This window comes from Peromyscus eremicus, chromosome 14, assembly GCF_949786415.1.
Source record: "Peromyscus eremicus chromosome 14, PerEre_H2_v1, whole genome shotgun sequence".
Classification (NCBI taxonomy): domain Eukaryota; kingdom Metazoa; phylum Chordata; class Mammalia; order Rodentia; family Cricetidae; genus Peromyscus; species Peromyscus eremicus.
In genome coordinates, this window is record NC_081430.1 from 32,242,030 (window position 1) to 32,266,997 (window position 24,968).

A 24,968-nucleotide genomic window follows, 5' to 3' on the forward strand; every position below is an offset into this window, starting at 1 on the left:
ACATCTGCTTCAATTTCTTTCTTCAGGGACTTAAAGGTCTTGTCATACAGGTCATTTGCTTGCTTAGAGTTACCCCAAGGTATTTTATATCATTTGTGGCTATTGTAAAGGGTGATGTATCTCTTATTTCTTTTTCAGCCCATTTGTCAACTGTATATAGGAGGGCTACTGATTTTTTTGAGTTAATCTTGTATCCTGCTATGTTGCTGAAGGTGTTTATAAGCTGTATGAGTTCCTTGGTTGAATTTTTGGGGTCACTCATATATACTATCATGTCATCTGCAAATAGTGAAAGCTTGACTTCTTCCTTTTCAGTTTGTATCCCCTTGATCTCTGTATGTTGTCTTATTGCTCTGGCTAGAACTTCAAGTACTATATTGAATAAGTATGGGGAGAGCGGGCAGCCTTGTCTTGTCCCTGATTTTATTGGAAGCGCTTTGAGTTTCTCTCCATTTACTTTGATGTTGGCTGTTGGCTTGCTGTAAGTTGCCTTTGTGTTAACATTCTTCATAGGAGTCATAAATAGGTGTGACAGTTAGGTGCTTCTATCCTTTGGAAGCCTCTGTGGTGCCTTCTTATATAGTGAATGTTAGTTCTCAAAGAGAGGGTATTCAGCTCAGTTCTAGCTCAGGGATTGAGACCTGTTACTGAAGTGCTTACTGCCATTAATAATAAAGACTAACCTTCTATGTCTGTGGGACAATGAAGGTCAGAGCAACAGGCTGTATGTTTTAAGCATCTATTCAACAGCCCTGGCCAACAACTCAAAAGAGGGTCTCTCAAGTCTAGCATGAGGTTTTTTGTTGTTGTTGTTGTTGTTTGTTTGTTTGTTTGTTTGTTTGTTTTGGTGATCTTTAACTCTTTGATGGAGTGCCATCAGCCTAGATGATAAAGGATCATTAAAACTCTGTATGTTTATTTATACAATAAAGTATGAGTTATAGATTTTTAGTTTGTTTTTACAAATATAGAATATATTCTGATTTTTTTCTGGGTTTTTCAGTCATATACATTATCATTTTACCTAGTCACCTCCTTCTTCTGTATTTATATACCTCTCCCTCCCCTCAGTAACACCCTTTCCTCATCAGGTCAATTGTATTCTGCTATTCCCTGTTACCTTCCTATCCACCTTCTTCCTTTACCCTCTTTCCCTTCCTAAAGCGTCACTCATTTTTCTGTTTCTTCTACTGAGGCTTTTGAAAAACAATGATGAAATATGACATTCCTCACTTTCCCAGTTGATTGTAATATGGTACTGTGTGATTATCTCTGGAACTTGATGGGTTTTACGATATTAATTTCATGAAACATGTCTGTTATCACTAATAGTGGCTTAAAATTAGAATATTTACACAGCAGAGATATACATGTCTCTTAGACATCTACTATTATAGACATGTGCTTCAATCTTTAAACCTGGTTTAGGTCATATTCAGAGATTCTTGCCAGCTTTCAAAGAAGATTTAATATGAATCATTCACAGTCTTATGAATTATATTTTATTTTGTTGATTTCTCCAATGACTCTCATGTCCAGTAACAAAATGAATTCCATAAACTTTTCTATAATCATAAAGGCAGAGCTCTTAATCCTGTCATAGTATATGTTATTGATTTCTAGTTTTCAGACAAATGGTAACTGGTCAACTGAATTTATATTCTATTAAATTTTCATTCTGCATTACAAAGAAAACTAATTTGAAACCCAAGTCATAAACTGTAATCCGATATGGCACAGCAGTTGCTTAGAATATGTACAAAAATGGTTGCTTAAGGTTTATTGAGCTATTTCATACTGTTTTTCTTGAGCTTAAAGAAATGTTATATAACAGTTGTGATTCTTGACCAGAAATATTGAGATGATAGCAAATGCCTTCCAATTACCTACCCAAAAGCTATTTCCTTAGCCCCATAAAATTCTTAGCCAATAATGAATGGTTAATTGACAGATGTTGTAAGACTATCATACTATCTATACTTAACAAGTCTCATTTCATGCATTTTCAGTGACATTCCTGAGTACAACTTCATTATTTAGATTGAATGCATTAAATTTCTTAGTTTGTACTAAAAATTAAAGTCTGATGCAATTGATTATAACTATCTGTGGCTTTAGATATTAAATTGATATATTCAACATGCATTGATATCTGGCAACATTTGTTAGTTGAATACTTTTTAAATGAAGGGATTTATTTCAGAAAGAAACATAGTAAGAAAATGAGTACCTTCCTTTTTTTTTTTTTACAAATAATATAACATCACACATCTACTTTTTTTTGCATGTGGGGGTAAAGATACACATGTGTTGTGATGTGTGCATAATCATGTGTGAGGGATGCATACATCCTTGTGTTTCCATACAGATGCCAGATGAGATCATCAATTATCTTCTCTTAATTTCTATCTTTAAGGATTGATTAATTATTCATTGAACCTTAAGGTTGTTTTTCAGGCTAGAATTTTACCACCAAATTCCTGGAGTCTGCCTGCCTCTGATTCCCGAGGCTGAGGTTATATTCAATGTGCAAATATGATCAGCTTTTACAACGGTATTTGAAACAAGGTTCTGTGCTACACACAAGCTGTTTCCCATCAAGTTATCATGAATCTCCATGTTCACCTGTATCTTAAATTGCAAAATATTAAGGCTAAGATATCCCTCTAGATAACCACTGGGGAAATCCATGAACAACATTCAAGAATTTGTTTCTTATGCTCACAGTTTAAAGAACATTGTAATTGCTTTTGACTTTAATTATGAAACTAATTCTTACACATGCTCATTATGGTAAAGGTATCAGATTTAAGTAATGAATTTCCCACATTAAGACTGTTATATCCTTGCAAACCTGTGTCACTGGTGAAATTTTCATTCATCTGGCTTGTATATATTATGCAATGCCTTTCTACTTAAATTGGTACTCATAACTTTGTCAGAAAGTTTTTATTTAGTAAATTGAATAATTTAACTTATATTTACCAAAACGGAGTATAATATTAGACATATTACTGGATGAAGAGAAAGAAAGGCCCAACTAGTCAATAACAAATGTCATTGTTGCCTCACTATTAGTGACAATTTTAATACTTGATATCTGGCAGAGGAATCATGTCAGTCCATTTAAGATTAGTTCTAATAGGATGCCAACAGAAAAAGAGACACTATTGAACAAGCAAGTGAATCTGAACAATTATTTCTTTCCTTATCATATCAATTTATAAAATGGTATTTGCTAACATGTCTATGCAAAACTTTTATTATAACTTATTATGATTTGTGGTACCGGGTATTGAACCTGGGACCTCACACAAACTAAGCAGGGATTACTGCATTAAATTTAATAACAAATTTCAAATCTTACTTAAAAATTTCAGATAAATGATATAGTAAGGATCTATCCTAAGGAAAAACAATTTAATTTACCTTTAAAACAGAATTAAACCTTACTTAAATGTTATTTTTAATGTTCCATTGGATCAAAACCAACTGACCAACATCTCCAATCTTTTCAAGTGAGGATGAAATGAGAGCAGGGAAGACAATTTATTGAGAAATATCTAACCTGCAAGTCATACCAAGCCAAACTGAATGAATTCTTAAAGAAATAAATTGCCATCTGTTCACATTTTCTTCGAGCTAAACTGTTGGAATTAAGCCAATTTTAAAGGAACACTGATATTATACTGAAGAAATACAGATTGTTAATTAGGCACTTCACATTCCACTGATTATTCAATAGAGTGCATGAATCGTAAAAAAAACATTCACTTTTAACTCTATACACCCTGCTTACTCCGAAATTCCATTGAAATATCAGAACTGGCCCAACATAATGAAATCAACAGGATATACCTAAATGGCTTAAAAAATACATCTTGTCTAACACATCCATACATTCATCACCATAATTGCTTAATTTTTGTTTTACTTTATTGTTATTAATTTTAAATGGACTTCAGCATTATGTATCTGCTTACACTCTAGTTTTGTTTAACTAGAACTCACAAATGGGATGAAAAGGACATTGTAACTGCCCATGGAAGTTCAAATTTCTGTTTCTCAGTTCTGTTTAACAGTTAGCCAAACCAAATTGAAACACAGCCCATCAAAACATAGAACAATAGGCTTGAAATACTAGTTGCCAAATACTAGTTGCATATTAAATGTAGTATGATGAAAGCTCATCCATTTCTCTTAAGTAAATGATATTTGCAAAAAAACAAACATAAATGTCTGTAGACTGACTTGTTTTTGTTTATGAAAGCTTGGCCTTAGCTTAGATTTGTTTCAAACAAGTTCTTTTTTTTTTTAGAGCTTTATTGGGAGAGAGAGACAGAGAGAGAGAGAGAGAGAGAGAGAGAGAGAGAGAGAGAGAGAGAGAGAGAGAGAGAGGACTGATGGAAGGAAAGAGAAGAGTAGTCAAACAAGTTCTTATAACTTGAATTAACCCATATTTTTAATCTATGTTCTTCCGGGCGCTCCTTACCTCATCTCTATTTTGCTCATCCATGTCTCCCTGTGGACTCTGCTTTTCTTCTTCCTGGTACTCTTTCTGTCCAGAAGTCCCTCCTACACCTCCTGCCTAGCTCTTTGTTAAATCAATCACAGTAACATATTTCCTCACAGTGCAAAGGAATATTCCACAACAAATGTCCTTCTAAGTATCATTTTATGAAAATAAGTGTGTCAGCTGGGCGGTGGTAGCACACACCTTTAATCCCAGCACTCAGGAGGCAGAGCCAGGCAGATCTCTGTGAGTTCCAGGCCAGCCTGGGCTACAGAGTGAGTTCCAGGAAAGGCACAAAGCTACACAGAGAAACCCTGTCTCGAAAAAAACCAAAATAAATAAATAAATAAATAAATAAATAAATAAATAAATAAATAAAAAAGGAAAGAAGTATGTCAGTCTGAATTCGCCAATTTCAAAATTTTCTTCTAACTTTACTGGTTTTTATTGTATCCTTTATATATACTCGGATTTAGCCAAATTAACAAACAAAGCAAACTTGAAAATGGTAATTCAAGAATAGACAGAAATCAGACTTTTTTGATAATCAGATATGTACTCAAAATGACATTTTTGACAAAATGTTTAAGATATATGAGTCTGGTGCTTAAGCCATGAATAGCACCAACATGCATTTGAGGTACACACAGAATCAGTATATACTTTCTGAGACACTTATTTGAAAATATATCTGTCCACTATCATGGTAAAGTACACTGGATTTTTCACTGCAATCTCCTCATCTTTTCATCTTATTTCTTTATCTGAGATCCTCTTCCCACTGACTATTATTATTTTCAGATTTAGAACTAATAATAAGCAGAATGACTCCAGTCCTTCTAGATCTCTCAGATGTCAAAACACAGGTGTGATTAATATCTTCCATCTCTAGCAACCATAATCTATCCATGAATGATGGCTATTCCTAGTTGTCAGCTTGACCAAATCTAGAATTAACTAATCACAAAATGGAGGTCACACCTCCGAGGATTTTTGCTTAATTTAAAGTAGGAAGATCTACATCTAATCCAGTTCTTTGAGGCAGAAAGACACACCTTTAATTCAAATCTTTTGAGCTGGTAAAACCCACCTGTAACATGGGCACCTTCTAGTGGAAGACTGTATAAGGGTACGGAAGAAGGAAGTGTTCTTTATTTTCTTGCTCTCACCTTGATAGCAAGTCCATTACTTCATTGGCATGAGAGTCTACTTCTTTGGGATTCCAGCATCTACTGAAGACCAACTGAGGCATCCAGCCTCGTTGACTGAGAAACTACTAAATTCTTGGACATCCCATCCACAGCCAGTCATTGTTGGATTAGCTGGATTGCAGCTGTAAATCATTCTAATAAATCCCTTTTCTATATATTGGGAGACTCATTCTATACGATATATTACTCTAGAGAACCCTGACTAATACACCATTCTTAAGAGAGTCCATGTTTGAACAATAATATATATATATATATATATATATATATATATATATATATATATATATAATTTAATGAAAATATATCTTCTCTTAGGCAATAGTTGCTAAATGCCAAATATAAGTAAAAACAACCAGATAGCTCATGAAATATTTTTATTGCACATATACTCTCCTACTTTGTAGAATCTCTTCATTTTCTTTTGTAAGTTTTTAGTTTTCATGAAGTTCAGTTTATAAACAAGTACTTATGGCATGTTTGTCCTATAAATTTAGTTGTGATTTTACATTGATCTGCATGGATTCCATTATAAGCTTAAAGTATTACCTTGCTATGGGTAAATTTTCATTTAAACAAAAATGAATATATATGGATTAGCTTTAAACATGTGCATTCTTCTATGTTTTGGTTATTGATTTGCTTTAACATATAGCAATTATTTCCATTTGAAACTGAAACTATTTAAGTTTCTGAATTTTAAAACTGTGAATATTCATTCTATATGCTTATTCTTCCCATAAGCCTTAACCACACTAATCATAGGTAATTCATATTATTTGTATTAGGGTTGTCAAATTTGGATTTCTGCCAACTATAGTGATTTGAAATATTTTGTCTCATTGAAATAAATGTAAACATATCTATGGGTGTGCCAGGTATCACTGTTTCCCTTAAAATATTTGCTGGCAGCTTTCAGTTGAGGCAAGTCCAAGCCTTTCCACCTGCATCAAGTCTATGCAACTTGTCCCACCATAGGTAATGGGCTCCAAAAAGCCAGCTCATGCACTAGGGATAGATCCTGATACCACTGCCAGAGGCCCCTTAAGCAGACCAAGCTACACAACTGTCTTGCTTAAGCAGAGGGCCTAGTCTAGTCCTATGGAGGCTCCACTGCCCATGAGAGGCCTTACTTTTTCAGAGGAGGGAATAAAGGGTAGGTTTGGGGGGAAAGGCTAGTGGAGGGAGCAGGAGGAGGGAAGAGAGAAGGATCTGTGGTTGGTATGTAAAATGAATTAAAAAATTTTTAATAATGAAAAAAAATTGCTTGATTTTATAAGATTCTGTATTAAGAACAGAGAATAAATTTAAGTAATTTTTAAAGGTAAATGAGCATTTATCTCTCTTACTAGAATGTGTATGGGGGATTAATCAATCAAGTAACAGTTATGGATTTACATGTTGTGGCAAAGATTGCCATTTACCAAAATTCACCTGATATCACTTTATGCCTATCACGAAAAATCAGTTGCTAGAGAATACATTTCCCTGTTTATCTCAGACTTTTATTTATCTGATATTCTCATGTCTCAAAGAAGGTACCTCCCCCAGGCACTCATCACACATAAATGGTAGATTATTTTAATTATGGGCTGAACTTAATCATCTATGGAACATCCCTGAGGGAATATATTCATTCATAATTACTAATGACATCCCAGTCATTAGGTATAAACTTTGTATGAAATCCTGCTGCTAATGTGTTGTTGTTCTCTCCCAAGGTACCTGTGCCCATTTCCTGTGTCTCTCTGGTAACACTTTGATTAGATTGAAGCACAGTTTTACAACACAATTTAAACTTTCTGACTGTTTGAAGAAATTATCCTTTGACTTTTATGTCTTTTTTGTAATTGTTTTCTCAAAAAAATGAACATAGAAATTGCCGTGTTTCTGAATAATATTTCCCCTATTTTAAGCATTTTGTGTGCAATCATTGTTTGCCATAGGTGCATTATATTGTTTTATTTATTATTTTTATAAATCTCACAGAAAGAATCAGCAAGGTTATGAAACATGTCCTATCCATTCATTGAAAGATGATACTTATATATGAGCTCAGATTTCCCTTATACTAAAGCCCAAGGTTTTTCCAGCTGATTTTCTATCATGTAGTTTTTGATTGTTCTTTTTTTTAACTCTTTAATCTGTGGCTGTTTTAGGGGGACCCACCACCCAGCCCCCAAATAATTACACACAGAGTCTTATTCTTACTTGTAAATGGCTAGCCTTAACTTGGCTTGCTTCTTGCCAGCTTTTCTTAATTTAAATTATCCTCTTTTTTGCCTCTTGGATTTACCTTTCTGTATTTCAATATATCATTTCTTTTCTTCTTATTCTGTGTCTGCCTATGTGGCTGACCCCTCCTTTTCTAGTTCCTTGATCTTCTCTTCCCAAATTTCTCCTCCTATTTATTCCCCTGCCTTTTTACTGACCATTCAGCTCTTTATTAGACCAATCAGGTGCTTTTATTATTTATTTATTTATTTATTTATTTATTTATTTATTTATTTATTTATTTATTTATTTTGGTTTTTTGAGACAGGGTTTCTCTGTGTCGCTTTGTGCCTTTCCTGGAACTCACTCTGTAGCCCAGGCTGGCCTCAAACTCATAGAGAGCTGCCTGTCTCTGCCTCCTAAGTACTGGAATTAAAGCCATGTGCAACCACCACCAGACAGGTGTTTTATTTAGACAAACAATGTAATAGAGCTTCACAAAGTGAAACCCATGAAAAAAAAATGCAACACATATTTGCATTATTAAACAAATGTTCCACAGCACAAGTAAATGTAACGCATCTTAAAATAATATTCTATAACACTACAATGGGTATGTTTTATTTTAGTTATTTCTTTAGATTACAGTGTAATTATGTAATTCTTTCTTCTCTTTACTTCCATAAAACCCTCCCATACACTCCTCCTTATTCTCTTTCAAATTTTGATTTTTTAATTAATTGTTGTTGTTATATACATACGTGTGTGTGTGTGTGTGTGTGTGTCCCCATTTGTGTGTGTGTGTGTGTGTGTGTGTGTGTGTGTGTGTGTGTATGACCATTTGGTATTAGAAAACCAACTTGGTGTATTCCTCCCTGGTGAACACTATTTCTCCTGGTCTCATTATTCCTAAAGTGCATGTAGTTCATTATGGAAGTTGAGGCCTCTTTGTTTGTCCCTCATGCAAGATAGCATATCTGTTGTTGTATTCTTTGTTCAGCTAATGTTTATGAAATAAAGTTGGTGAGAAATTATGGGCATAACTTCTGACATTACAAGGAGACACAGTCTCACAGCAAACTACCTGATCCCTTGATCTGTGGCACTCACAACCCCCTTTTCTGGCAGTGTTGCCTGAGACTTGAGTGACAGAGTTGTTTTGTAGATGTATCCTTTGAGAATATGCTCCAAAACTCTGCATTTTGGGTTGGTTAATGGTTTCTTCCATTGAATCGAGAAGTTTCTTTGATTATAGGTGAAGACCATACTTATTAGTGGGTATAATGATATATATTTAGGATGCATTAAGGGACTATGCTAGTTTACTTATATGTTAGCTATAGGTTCTTCAAGTTCCATGGTTTGATAGTCACCCAGGTTTTTAGTACCTATCCCAAGTTCCCTCTTGTTGAGTAGGTGTTAAGTCCAATTAGAGAGATTTCCAATACCATCAAGATATGGTTTCCACTATTGTACCATTAAGATTATTGTAACATATTGATCATTGTTGAGGTTTTTAGGCTTTATAACTAGGTAGGACTGTTGGTTGATTATCTGCTTTTGCATATTGTATGGTACCTTCCATTAATATGAAAGTTAGTCATTAGAGAGAAGCAATTCAGGTCAGTTCTAGCTCAGGGGTCTATGGGCCTTGTTTCTGAAGTGCGTGGTGCCTTCACCAATAAGAACTTACCTTCCACCTCTGTGGAGCAAACAAGGACCATAGCAATAGACTGTAATATTTTTTAATCTCTTTGACAACCGACCAACAACTAAAATGTGGTTGCTCATGCTTTGTGATACATTCCTTAACAGATTGTCTTTAGCTCTTTGGGGTATCAGTGTCAGCCAAAATGTGAAAAGTCTGTTTATATGAAGTTGAATATGTATGTATGCTCATAGAGGGCCTATATGTATTATAGGATTTTTGTTGGATAGATAATAATATGAGTTTTTATCACTTTTCAGATATTCTCATTATTATCTTACCATCCTTTCCCCTTCTTCTGTATTTGTCTTTTTCTCTCCCTAATTAGAGCCCTACCACACAGACACACATTATTTTCATTAGAAAACTCTAGAAATCAGAAAAAAAGTCCATTGCCTGGGTGATTTGTTAGGGGCTAAAGAGAAAGGGGGGGAGAAGAATACAAGTTATCTGATCAGTAAAATGGAAATGACAAGTTTTATGGACCTCACAGTGGAAATAACTCAATATTTAGTCTAGTAATCAAAGACAATCTCTTTTAGCATAAGTGAATCAAGACAATTCATAATTCACCTGAGAATACCACCTGACACAACACACACCCATCTGTAAGATTTTCTGCAGTACCCTTGGCAATAAGAAACCATGAAACTCTTTTGTCTTCATGTATGTGAAAGAACTCAACCTGTCATTAAGAAGCATGCAGCCTGGATACTCCAATGTCTCCAGCATATACCTCATCCATCTTTGGTCCTCACTGCCAGTACTACATGTCCCCACTGTAAACTTCTATGAACTTGTGGGAAATGTCAAGAATAGCACATGGGAAATATGTCGCTTCCATCCCTCCATTCATGACAGAAGAAACAGAATAGTTTTGACTCAAATATTTGCCCTTTTTGGAAAGCCATACAAGTACCATATCAACTCAGAAAAAGAAATCAAAGCACGTTCTTTAGGTTGAGACCTCATTTGCTTCATGAGTCATAACTCTCTATGAACACCAAAAATCAAACGCTACAACTTTTTTATTTATGGTAATTGTTAGTAATGGGAAAGTGAACAATAAGTATGAATGATTTTTTTTAAATGGGCATAGTTTCATAAAATGGTCATACAATTGCCAGCATTCCAAAGCAGACACACAGAGTTCTGAAGAAAAAAAAATCAAATCAATAAATGCCATGTAAGTTCAAATTGAAGTTATTTCTATAATGCTCACCAGATTTAATACTTTGAAGGTGATTGATCACAGATTGCATCTCCAAGTAATTCAAAAGCCTTTGCATCTACTTTCTGACCTAAGGGAAGTTTATGAAATAACAGACAAAGCTCTGAGCTACCTTACTTGCTCTGTTATTTAGTGTGAGTTTCCCACCAAAGTTTAAAGATATGCCAACTTTTCGAAAATAATGAGCACCATCTGCACAGATAACAAATCTATGCCATGGATAGGATATCATAGTAGGTTAAATCTGGGTCAAATCAAAGAACATTTTGAATTTCACCAATTTTCTGTTTTGATATCTATTTCAGCACTTTCAAATGATCTTACTAAGGTCTAGGATACTTTTCTACAACTTTGGTGAGCCCTGAATTTAATATGTATTTGGCATTATTCACATTTTTCAGGTTACTTTTTCTATTTGATTCACATTGAAAAAGATCCCACAGTGTTCTGAAACAGGAAGAGAATATATTAAGATTACAGATTAATTTGATTATAGTTTGCTACCAGAATGACTGAGTTAAATTGTTTCTGAGAAACAAGGTATTTAAAAGGAAAGTGGTTATTTGCTGTAGATATCTATATGCTGTGAATGTGTTGCTATGATTGATTGATAAATAAAATGCTGATTGGCCAGTAGCCAGGCAAGAAGTATGGGTGGGACAAAGAGAGAGGAGAATTCTGGGAAGAGGAAGGCTGAGTCAGGAGATGCTGCCAGCTGCCACCATGAGAAGCAAGATGTGAAGGTAGAACTGGGAAAAGGTACCAAGTCATGTGGCTACATATAAATAAGAATTATGGGTTAATTTAAGTGTAAGAGCTAGTCAGTAATAAGCTTGAGCAAATGGCCATAGAGTTTGTAAATAATATAAGCCTCTGTGTGTTCATTTGGTTCCCAGTGGCTGTGGGACTGGCAAGTGAGAGAGATTTGTCCTGACGACCAGCAGGGTGTGACACAGGAAAATTCTAGCTACAGTTATTGGTGTGCATTTAACAACTGAAAAGGAGTTATATCTCTGATTCCTCTTCTCCCTTTGATATCCTAAATATAAACTTTGTTCAAAGCAAAATGTGTAGGTTCTTGGGTCTTCTTCATGTAGTGAAGAGTGGATCTAATAACAACATTTAACATATTTCACATACATTTAACATCTTGTTTTCTTTTGTTTTGTTTTCTGTTGCTGTTTTTGGTTTTTGGTTTTGTTATGTGATGGATGGGTGCTTGCATGGATGGAAGGAAATTTGGATGAGAACAGAAAGGAAAATGGAGATTAAAAGCAGCACTACATTGCATGTATGCTTTTGAAGCACCATTGCTCTTTCAAATTCACTTTGCCTCCATTACTTCTTACAATATTACCTGACATGATGAAATTCACAGATTTATATTGAATTAAAATCATATAATGGTATGTGCTTCCTGAATATTTATACAATAAATATAAAAATGTATCTTTTGTAATTAGGAAGAAAATGTTTTGCTGAGGGCTCAGTGAGTAAGTGCATTTGTTGTCAAGATTTCCTGATTTCAATCCCCAGAATCCATGTGGTAGGATATGTTAATTCCATAAGTTGTCTTTTAACATTCATAAGTGCTCTGTCTGTGTCTGTCTCTCTCTCTGTCTCTCTCTCTCTGTCTCTCTCTCTCTGTCTCTCTCTCTCTCTCTCTCTCTCTCTCTCTCTCACACACACACACACACACACACACAAACACATGCGTACACACACTAAATTAATTAATTAATAGATATTTTGAAGGCCTATAATAAAATGATAAACTACAAATATCTTCTATGCCAAGTCAGTACAAAATAAGTATGAAGGGTATAGAAAGAGCCTCACTTCATGGGTGGACTATTAATGACTTTTAAAGAGATTACCAGAGGTCTTAGTGATTCATTAGCAACTAACACAAGATTAGGGGAAGAAAAAGAAATAGTTAAAAAAAATGTACAGGATATTTCTGGCAGTGAGAAGCCATGAGAATAATTTCCCTTGGGGAAAAGTATAACTCAGCATGCATTTTAATTTCATCTTTAGTAAAAGGGAAAAAAAGAAAATAATATCAGATTTTATCTCATAGTTTTGTAGAATTAGCTCTGAGTTGGCAAAATAAATAAAGATGACAATTCTGAGAACTTGAACAAAACTGTTAATTTGGAATAAACATTGTAAGTGTTCACCTAACCATTAAGTCAACTTTTTTTTTTTTTTTTGGTTTTTTTTTTTTTGAGACAGGGTTTCTCTGTGTAGCTTTGCGCCTTTCCTGGAACTCACTTGGTAGCCCAGCCTGGCCTCGAACTCACGGAGATCCGCCTGTCTCTGCCTCCCGAGTGCTGGGATTAAAGGCGTGCACCACCACTGCCCGGCTAAGTCAACTTTTTAACAGTCTTTTGATTTTATCTTTGTCATTTGCCTTCTCTTTATCCATCATAGTGTAGGTTCAGGTTAAAGATACATTAAAAATAAAGTACAGTGTGATTTGTTCATTTTGGGTAATGTGATTATTTATTCAAATAAGAATTGAGGCAGAATATTTTATTTGCAGTTTTACATCGTTCTACCTTGAACTTCCTGCAAATTTCATCCCTTTCTGTATAATCCCTGGAAAGCCTAAGCATTGCTGCATGGTAAGAACATAATGAAAACTTTAAAATACAGGGTGCCTTTTCCATTGGGTAATACAATAAACAGTAACATAATCTGTCCTCCACTATATTCTATTATGCACTTCAAACAGCAACCATGGAAAGAACTGGGACCGTACAAACCCTGGGAATTCTTTTGGCTTTCTAGCTTAGTTGACACTTAACTTATGACAGGTTCTTAGGAAAACAAAGCTCATGGTTAAGGCTTTCACATCTGTCCATGATTGTTATAATGATACCCTAACAATCACCTCCAGTGTGCACTATTCTCATTCAGTATGTTCAGTATTCACAACCATAAATGTGTTATGTACATTATTTCACTGAATTTTCAGGAAGTCTTTACAATATAGACAGTATTATAGATCACACAAAGGGAAACTATAAGGCTGTATAGTTAAATTCACATACTCATCCAAACTAACAGTTTGCATTAAGGAGTCATATTCATGTCCATATTGCTTCACTCAAGAAATATGTGAAGACCAGATACCAGTTCAAACTAAACCTGGTGTTCTGTGAAGTGACTCTTGGCAACAACGATTTTGACTTGTATGACAGAACTGATGGGTAGAGTTGTTTATTGTATGTTCACAGTTATTTGATGTGATCTTCAAAATTAAGGATTAAATCTCCCTCAACACTCAGTATTGCTAAATGTAATTGTTAACTGTAACTCCAAATAAAATTAATGCAACAATCTTTTGTTCTTCATATGTAGTCAGGATTAAACCCAGGATTTTGTGTATTCTAAGACGTTGCTTTATTACTTAAGTAGAGTACCTGTCTCAATTTTTTTTTATTTTTGTCTTTGGTGCTAGATGATCAAAGACAGCAGTTTCACTGTAGGAGAGGAAAACTGCCTTGTCTTAACAACATTCTTACCACTCTCTTGACAAGCCACATAGTTAAATGCAAAAGTTTCATGACAACCACCATGTGAATGAGCCATCCTGGCAACATAAGATGCCTACAACTCAGACTGAAATATGGGCTGAAATACTGGGGACTCAACAGCAGAGATACAGAGGTAAACAAGTCTGAAAACACAGCAGAGAAACTGAGACCATGTTTCCTATTTAAATTGCTTTATATATTTTTAATTTATTAGACAGCAAAATAAGACTACTATAGAATGCAGCAGTAAATTAACATTACTGAATTTACCACTTTGCAAAGTTCAAAAGAAGTTATCACAAGTCATAATAACCAGAGTTCTCTTATCAATAGATATGCAGCCTGTGGGATAATGAATGACAAGATACAGGATATAGTACAGTTCATCCATCTGTCTTCAAGTGTAAGATACTTGACCTGAGCAGATTAGGGGAAAATATATTAGAGAATTAATATAAGGGCTGAGAATCAAAACCAGCTCTTTAGCTTCCTTAAGCCAGTTACTAGAATATTAAATAATATGATAAGGTGAAGACACAAACAAGCCTCACAATAGATGTTCCCTCTTGAAGTTTTAGAGACCACTGAGATTGATATCTGCGTCAAGTAAAGATATTTACAGAGAAGCTCCTCTTAAATGCCTGAGATGAAATTTGATGTAGAAATTGTCAAAGGCAACCACTTGTTTTCTCTAACTGAAATCTGGCATTTAGGCTAAAAAAGATGGTTAATGTGCAGTAAATCTGCATTGTAATAATTCTCTCAGAAATCATTTCTCAGCCGGGCGGTGGTGGCGCACGCCTTTAATCCCAGCACTCGGGAGGCAGAGCCAGGCGGATCTCTGTGAGTTCGAGGCCATCCTGGGCTACCAAGTGAGTTCCAGGAAAGGCGCAAAGCTACACATAGAAACCCTGTCTCGAAAAAACCAAAAAAAAAAAAAAAAAAAAAAAAAAAAAAAAAAGAAATCATTTCTCCAGACAGTCATACCAAATGAACTCTTGTGTTAAGCTACTTACATGTAAGTTGAATTAGCTCAGATATATTTTATTCAAACAGGCCTAACAATTTGTCCATCTAAATTGTCCATGGAAGTTAATATTAAGAACATTGAGTCAACTTTGAATTCTAAGTTTAGTGTCCATGCCTTTTATATTTCTCTGACCTGAAAGCCTGACCATTTGACGGCCATAGTAATAAGTTGGTTTAATTCAGTACGGTGTTACTCTTCCTTAATTTTTGATATTTCTACTGATTATTGTGTTGTAAAGTAATTAATTCTTATAGTTTTCAGAAAACTGAAACCAACAGTCTGAAAATTGTATTTATTAAATCAACTATTCTTTCTTAAAAGAGCCTGTGTTTGACATGTATACATGCATATTTCCTGAAGTTACTGTAGCCAGTGGTCACAAGTAACAGGTGAGAAAATAATCAAAATAATTTAATAAGACACAAAGAAAGAGTGATGGACCAATTTCTTTGGAGGAAAAAAAAAAACATTTGAGACATTTGTTTTGTATTTGTGAAACAATCAATGGTCTCTAGTCGTTGTTTATATTTTTCTGTTAAAATAAAAACAATCAAATGTTCACTGGAGGTGGATACCAGTTTTCAAAACTTCTGAGTTCCCAGCTTTACCAATAAGATGAGAAGAGAAACATTTCTTCAGTTTCTTTTGGTATTTAAGTTTATAATCATGTTGTGGTTCAAATATGAAATATCTCCTCAGGCTCATGCACAGAAACACTTGGTCTCTAGTTTGTGGCCCTGTTTGGAAAAGATATAGTATCCTTAAAGGAAGAGCCTTGCTGTAGAAAGGATTTATAGTTTTCTTTAATAATATTTTTCTCATTATTATAATATTATTATATTACATTCTTGTAGATGATGTTTCTCCAGTCCTGCCTGGCCCTGAGGTCCAGACAAATCTCTTTCATTCCTGTTCCCACAGCCACTTATAAAGTAATTACGCAGAAGCTTATATTTATTACAAACTGTATGGCCTATGGCTTCAGCTTCTTGCTAGCTAGCTCTTTCATCTTAAATTAACCCAATCCGATTAATCTATATGATGACACATGGCCGTGGTGTTACCTGTCTGCTGGCATCTTGTTGCTCCTTTGGTGGAGGCTGGAGTCTCTCTAGACTCACCCTTCTTCATCTTGTCTTCAGTTTGAATGTACTGCCTAAATTTATGCAGCTTTATTTATTATCCAGTGGGAGCCACACATATTCACATCATAGAGAAAGACAACCCATACCATATTCTGATTATTGTTTTCCCTTTCACAACCCTTCCCAGATCTTCCCCACATCGTTACCTATGCAAATCCACACCCTTCCTTTCTCCTCATTATAATACAAACAGGCATCTGAAAGAACACAATAAAAACAAACCAGAATAAAACAAAAACAAACAAATAAAAGAAAAAGATCCAAAGAAAAAGCACAAGTGAAAGCTATAGATGCGGAGACACGTTTCCACATACAGAAATTTATATTCTGATCCCAATTCATATTCTTCCTATCTCTCTGTGTGTCTCTCTCTGTGTCTCTGTATTTATCTCTGTCCCTAACTCTCTGTCTCTGACTCCCTCGGTCTCTCTTTCTTCTTTCCAAGTGCATATGAAAAATCACTCCTCTGCTACTTTCATTTGTTCTTGTTGGGGTATTCTTTCACAGTGACAGAAGTAACTAATACAATGTGTAACAGGTTGATGAGATTGTGAAGTGCTATACATTTGGATTTTGTTTTGTTTACTCATTTTTGCTATGAGATTATCTGGTTGAGAGTTGATTTAAAAATCTGTTGATTCCCAGCATTTACAACAGTGAGTGCCAGCTAACTACTAGGGCCTTCTTTCTGTGCCTTGACAGTTTGTTGAATGGCTGATTATAAAGCAAGCCATTCAGTTTTATTTTCTGAATATTTTCTTACAAACAAATGATATTAGAGAATTGTTTTATATAAATCATTGATTTGCTGTTTTATTTCTATTTTTATTTCACATGTATATGTTTTGTCTTTCCACGTTTTCATGATTACCATGTTCTACTATTACAACTTTCCCAGCATACTTCCAAACAAGCAAAGGATGGACCCCATACCTAGAAACTAAACATACAGACAAATCCTTTGCAAATTTTATTAGAAAATTTATTATTTTGTATTACAAAAATGACTGGCCAATGCCAACTGTCACAGAAATGAAGTATGAGAGAGAATTTAAAGTATCAGTGTATCTATTTTCATTTTTTATTAAGAACAATATTTTATTCATTTTATATACCAATCAAAGATCCCCCTCTTCCCTTCTCCTGCCCTTCCAGCCTCCGCTTCCCAAACCACTCCCCATTTCCTTGTACAAGAAGGTAAGGCCTCCCATGGAGAGGTTCATTTAGTGGAGTCAGGTCCAAGACCCTTCCCCTGCCTCAAGGCTATGTGAAGTGTCCCATCACCTGTAGTGGGGTGCAAAAAACTTGCTCATGCACCAGGGATGATCCTACTGCCAGTGGGCCCCTTAAGCAGGTCAAGCTACACAACTGTCTCGATATGCAGAGGGCCTAGTCCAGTCACATGGGGGCTCCATAGCTGTTGATCTAAATTTCATGAGTTCCCACTAGTTTACTTTGGTTGTCTCTGTACATTTCCCCAACCTGATCTTGATGCAATTGCTCATAGAATACCTCTTCTCTCTCTTCGATTGGACTCCTGGAGCTCAGCCTGATGTTTGGCTGTGGATCTCTGCATCTGCTTCCATCAATTACTGGGGACAGGCTCTATGATGAAAGTTAAAGTATTCACAAATCTGATTACTGGGGTAAGCTAGTTTAAGCATCCTCTCCAGTATTGATAGTAGTCTAAGCTGGGGTCATCCTTGGGGATTTCTGGGAACTTCCCTAGCACCCAGTTTCTCCCTATCCCCATGATGTCTCCCTTTATCATAGTATCTCTTTCATTGATCTCCCACTTCATCCCTGTTCCAACTTGACCATCCCGATTCCTTATGTTTCCATCATCCATCCCCTACCCTCCATTGCCCACCTTTTCATCCCTTCTTCACTCATGGAGATCTCATCTATTTCCCCTTCCCATTTTCTTAAAGATTTCCTGCCAGAGATCTTGAATTGCCACCTGGTCAGTCATCTAGTAATCCAAAAACAGTTCAGATAATTGATGAATTTGAATTACACTTTGGGAAAACAAGCACACATTTCTGTACATGCTTGATAATTTTTGCTTTAATAAATTCTACAGAATTATGTCATTTTAGTTTTGGTAGACTTGTATAATCATCATCATCATCATTAGTAGTATTTTATTATTTTAAGATTCTTGGACTTTGCTAATAGCAATGAGTTTTTTAAGTATTTCCATTTTGGTTTGATTTTTGTACACTTTTGCCTAAACTATCTTATATAGATTTCTTCACTGTAGACATTTCTTTGGTTTCCTAATTGTCAAAACCAGAACCAACTTATCAACATCACCATCATCATTATTATCATTATCACTATCATAATTATTATAATTGCCATCATCATCTTATCATCTTCATGAGCAAGGTTCATTTTTTTTTCCTATGGAACTTTGTTATTACTTCCAGAGCTAGATATCTTTCCAAATATACCTAAGAGGTTCACACTGTCCTCCTTTTCTTCTTCTGACTCTGTATCTTCCCCTAGCCATTAAGTACTTCCTCCATGGCATAGGGCCTGAACAACATTTCTTCAGTCTTAAGAAATTATTGATTTAAATTCAATGCTTTCAAATGACAAACGGCATAATTTATATTTGCAATGATTCTTTTCTTGCCAAAGGGTATATAAAATGCTACCAATTAAAATACTAATTGGCTAAAAGTGAAAGGAATAAGAATCCATTTAGAAAATACAATGCCAATGATGTTCATAAATGAGTGGGTAAACTAAGTGAACTGCAGACCAAGAAAGAGTTTATCCATGTTCATTCATGTCACAAATAATTCAAGGGTACAAGAAAATTCTCCAGTGGGCACATGGCCCATGGAACATAGTATTAAGAAATATTAGAGGAGCCAAGACATATAAATAAATAAATACATAAATATATATATATAGATAGATAGATAGAGAGAGAGAGAGAGAGAGAGAGAGAGAGATAAACATGCCTTTACATTAAGCATAAAAGCCTATACAGACCTAGAATAAACCATTTACTATCATCTAAGGCTTTAGAAATTTAAGATGTTGTTAAACCTACTCACTTTATTGACTGTAGTTTCATGTAATGTAACTTCATGTTATATGTATGTATACACATTACACATGTATGTATATGTATGTGTTTCTAAAGTTAATGGATTCTTGTACAGAGTTTTAAATATTGCTTACTGAACACTTACCCCATACCCTCTATCTCCTTTATTACCCATATCTACCCTGTCCTCCTAACAAATCTTTTATTCTTATGTTCATTTTGGTACATTTTGTTTTGTGACCTACTAGGTTAAATATGGTCTTTTTGTGTTACCATGGCCTTAGAACTATCAATTTGTGCCTGAAAGGTTAAGCAGTGGGCATCCCACTGAAGGCAGATTTCCCTTCAACTAGAATATTTTAATAACAGATAATTCTTCAGTAAAGAGGGGGACCTAATCTCTTCTCTCTTCCTGATAGATTGTTAATAGGCCCTTAATGGGTGGTAGGCCCTGTAGAGATAATCACAGCTATTGTGAGTTAAGTGCTAAAGGTTGTAGCAAATCTAGAAGACAACATTTTGCAGCCCGTTACCTTGTATTTTGGGTCTTATATCCTTCATGCTGCCTCTTCTACTGGGTTCCCTGAACTTTAGAGAGTGTGTTGAGATGCCTTGTTTAAGACTGAGTCCTCATTAATCACTGATTTTCAGCATCGTGGACAGCTAGGAGACTTCATATTCATCACCATTTGTTATAAGGAGAGTGTTCTTTGTATAAGAACCTTTCATTTACACAGAGATTTATGATGGAGCTTGATGCTATATTAATTTAATTAAGTTCTTCACCAGTGCTCTACAACCTACCTAAGCCAGGGTTGTTGATGTGCACATAGTTCTAAGCATGGATCCTCTGAACCCATGGGGAAGGCTTCAAGTCCAATCTCAGTGAAGTTGGTCATCACCAGTATAGTCAAACCACTGTTGTGTGGGTATGCACTTCCAACCCCACAAATAGGGCTTTGGTTCTGTAAAGTTCACAGAAGGACAAACCTCTTGATACCTTGTCTCCTTCAGTATGATGGGTAGCATCTTCAGACACGTTGAATGCTGGCCATAAGGGATGAAATTTCCAGCCTGCTTTCTCTGTACTTCACAGCCTGTTGAAGGATATTTGATCAAACCATATGAAGATTTGTCTCTGTCCTTGCTCACCTGCCTAAAGCACCTTATGATTGGTTTAATAAAGATCTGAATGACCAATACCTAGGCAGGAGAGGATAAGCAGGACATCTGGGCAGACACAGAAACTCTGGGAAGAATCTGAGTTGGGAGATCCACCAGTGAGAGACAGAAGAAGTCAGATATACAGTATGAGGGAGACGAAACACGCCAAATGACAGTGTAGATTAATATAAACAGGTTAATTTAAGTTTTAAGAGCTAGTTGGGAACAAACCTAAGCTAAAGTCTCAGTGTTGTTATTTGGGAGCGGGAGGCCCAAAGAAAGACTCATTACAACAACCAAAGTGTGCCTACTTTAATACCATCTCATTTCTATTTATCCTGGGAAATCAAAAGAATGGTAAAATGCCTATATTATTTTTAGAACCACCATGGCCTTCCTGAATAATTCCTGTGGAGGTATGTCACAATTGGGACTGAGTCAAAAGTTCGGTAACTCACTGCTTCTAAGAACATCACCATCTAAATCAAGCAAGATGCCTCCTTAACTGTCTACTTGACACAAGCCAGAGTTGTCTGAGAATGGAGCCTCAATTGATGAGCAGTCATCATGTCAGATTAGCCTGTTGACATCTCTGAAGATAACTGTCCTGATTGTTAGTAATGTGGGAGGAAACAGCCCACTGTAGGTGGTCACATACCTGGAGAAAGTGTTTCTGAGCTGTTTAAGGGAGCTAGTTAAACATGAAGCTGAAAACAAGCCTTTCATGGCTTCCTCTATGTAAAGCATTCTTCTAAGGTTTCTACTTCACGTTGCTGTTTGATTTCCTACCACAACTTCCCTCAGTGGTGGACTGAACCTGTCTGCTGAATTAAACTCTTTCCTCCCTTATAACATGTCTGGGCATTTACTTGTCATAGAGACGGGATGGATCTGTAACACAGAATAACATCTTCAGTAACTCTAATGTCTTTTCCATTGGGTTACAGGAAGTAGACCCTCAATGACTTTGTTTTACTTCCTTTGTATGAGTTTATTGTTAACAAGCCTGATACCCTTGTTACCATGCACCATGCTTAGATGTTTCAAACCAAATAACTCCCACTGTTTATTTAGGAACCCTGCCTGCCTTCTCAGAGATTTCAGATCTTATCTTTTGTTTTTTCTTTTTTCTTTTTTTTCCTGAGGAAGATACAGCAATCTTCTTGTGGGTGGTGGTGCTGGTAGATAAATAGATCCTCTGAGTACAAGGAAATATGTTCCCAGGTGATTATTTTAAGAAAGTACTCTTCTTCATGACAAAATTTAAAGCAGGTTAGTTTGCAGATTTCTTTTTTATGGAGGATTGTTTGCTTAGTTCTGAGTTCCTGTCTGTAACTCAATCAATCACAGACAGTTATTTCACTGGGTCTGTATTGCAGGAGAATGAGAAGCCCAACAGTCACAGGGAGAGATTCCAAAACAGAATTTTTCCAGTGGGCAATAAACTGTTTTTTTGTGCTTTCCTAGATGTCTCCTAGATACTGACAGCACCTTTGACATAGTGTGCCTACTGACTAAAAGTTTTAAAGTAGGAAATTCGGGTAGAATCTTAGGTTCTTTCCCTCTCTCCCTTCCTCCCCCTCTTTCTCTCCTCCTTTCCTTTCTCTCTTTCTCTTCCCTCTGGCTCCTTCCCACCTTTCCTCTTGCTCCTCCCTTGCTCCTTTTACATCTGATTCTACCATTAGTTTGAATATACTATTTTCTACTATACAAAATTCTACTATTTTGAATATACTGTGCCACCACAGGCTCAAAAAACAAAAACAACAAAACAGAAGGCAGTCCTCTCATTGACTGAGATATGCACCTTTGACATTGCATGTCTAATGTCATCAATGTGCCAGAAAATAACAAATAGATCTTTGTGACAAAAACTGTACTTGGAATAAAGACTTCAGAAGGAAACGTGTTTCTGCCTCTTTTCTATCTCCTCTTCCATCTTTCCTTCCTAGTTCTACGCCTGCACATTTACTGATATTAAAATAATCTCTTGGGGTTGGGGATTTAGCTCAGTGGTAGAGCGCTCACCTAGCAAGTGCAAGGCCCTGGGTTCGGTCCTCAGCTCTAAAAAAAAAAAAAAATCTCTTAATTAACATGTTTAGTAAATGTGACATAGTTTGAATAAAAATGACATTATTGACATTTATGAACACATTTTTGCATCAGTGATATTGAATAACAGACATTGAAATTTTTTCTTGGAACAGTCCTGATTCTTTGTAAATCATCAACTAAAAATTTAGGCAAATATATACATTCTAAGAGGAATTCTATAAGACAAACACATCTCATCATCAGAAATTAAGATATCTGAGAGTATTTGTACATGCAGAATTGTACCTTAGTTTTGTTTCTCTTCAAATTACTAATATTTAAACAGTATTTCAATATTTTAAAACATAATAGTGGTCTTCTCATTTTCTTTAAAGAGAAGCAAAGTGATCATATATGATAAGGATAGATGCACTATTTCTAGAATATTTTGATAGAAGGTGGTGTTTTTTTGAATAATGAATACAACAGTTCCTTATTTGTGCAAAGCAATGTTTGATGAGGAGGAATGGTTGAACTGATCCTGCACTGGATTCTCAATCTGTTGTGAGAGAAGTTATATCTGCTAATAAAGTTAGCATAGTGAATGGGGAATCCAAAAGGGAGACTGATTAATTTACAGTTCCATAATAATTTAATGATATCACAAAAGAACCTTAATTAGAGTCTTAAGAAAATACACTTGCATCTTATTTATAAAATTATCCTAAAAAGGATAAAGGGTTGGTAGGGAGTGTGTGTGCGGTGTGCATGTATGTGAAAATAGGTGCTCCTGTGCGTGTGTGTGTGTGTGTGTGTGTGTGTGTGTGTGTATGCATGTGTGAGTGAGGTATATATCTGTGTGTTTGTGTGCATGTATTTGCATTTGGGTGTGCATATGAATATGTGCATGTACGTGTTTGCACCTGTATGTATGTATGGTCCATGTTGTGTGAGTATGTGATTGTGTGGTGTGTTTGCATTTGTGTGTGTTTTATATGTATTCACGTGCTCATATACATGTGCATATTTTGTGGAAGTGTATGCCCATGTGTGTACCTGTGTAAGCCAAAGAACAGTGCCAGTTGTCTTCCTCAATTACCCTTCACCTTTTTTTTTGTTTTGTTTTGTTTTGTTTTTTGAGACAGGGTTTCTCTGTGTAGCTTTGCACCTTTCCTGGAACTCACTCTGTAGCCCAGGCTGGCCTCGAACTCACAGAGATCCACCTCTGCCTCCCCAGTGCTGGGATTAAAGGTGTGTACCAGCACTGCCACCCTTCACCTTTTTTAAGACAGTACTTCTCATTGAACCTAAGCTCACAGGTTAGGCTAGAGTTGTCCACAAGCCAGTCTAAAGGATTCACTTGTATTTACGCAACATTATGTTTTCAGGTGTGTATTGTTTTGCCTAATTTTTTATAAGGGCACCAGAGATCCATTCTAAGATTATCGACTTACTTACCAATCACTTTACAAACTGAATCATCTCCCCAGACCCCATGATCATTTCTTTACTCAAGTAACATACCGAAGATATATTTGAGAAATCCTTGTCTTTTTAATACGTTAATATTTGGTAAGCCTGCCATCTAAATGAAAAAGCAAGTTTTTTTTTTTTTTGAAAATTGGAATTTCCTTAAAAAATCAAATGAAATTGAGAGATTAGAAATTCATGGTCAAATATGCTAGACACTAATATCTCCATAGTGCATCAAAGCCCACGGTGTACATTTCCGTAAAGGGATGCCAACCGTTCAATTCGCAATAATGATGCTCAGAGTAAAACAAAACAAAACAAAAAGCCGTAAACATGGCCTAATAAAATAAGGATGGTGAAAATGTATTCTGTATGAAATGTTTTGTACGGATCTCGTGGGATTCCTTTCAGCTCCACAACTAGACTGTCTTTCATAACTGGGGCGGTTCTCCTGGGATAACCCTGGTGTGTTTTAGCTTTGATAGAACAGAACAGAAGCAATGAGGACATGGAGCCTGATTGGATCCCCACTCCAGGGACTTGGGCTGGTAAGCTGCTCAGTAGAATTTCAAAATAAACAAAATACAGGGTTTTTGAAATGTAAGTAAAATAGGCTTGGAAAAATTAAAGGGAAGATTT

General features: G+C 35.6%; 1 pseudogene; it reads left to right on the top strand.

Moving 5' to 3' along the window:
• The first annotated feature begins 21,210 nt into the window (after window positions 1–21,210).
• The window catches only part of LOC131924592 (importin subunit alpha-1-like), a 74,734-nt pseudogene continuing 70,976 nt past the window's right edge, over window positions 21,211–24,968 (top strand).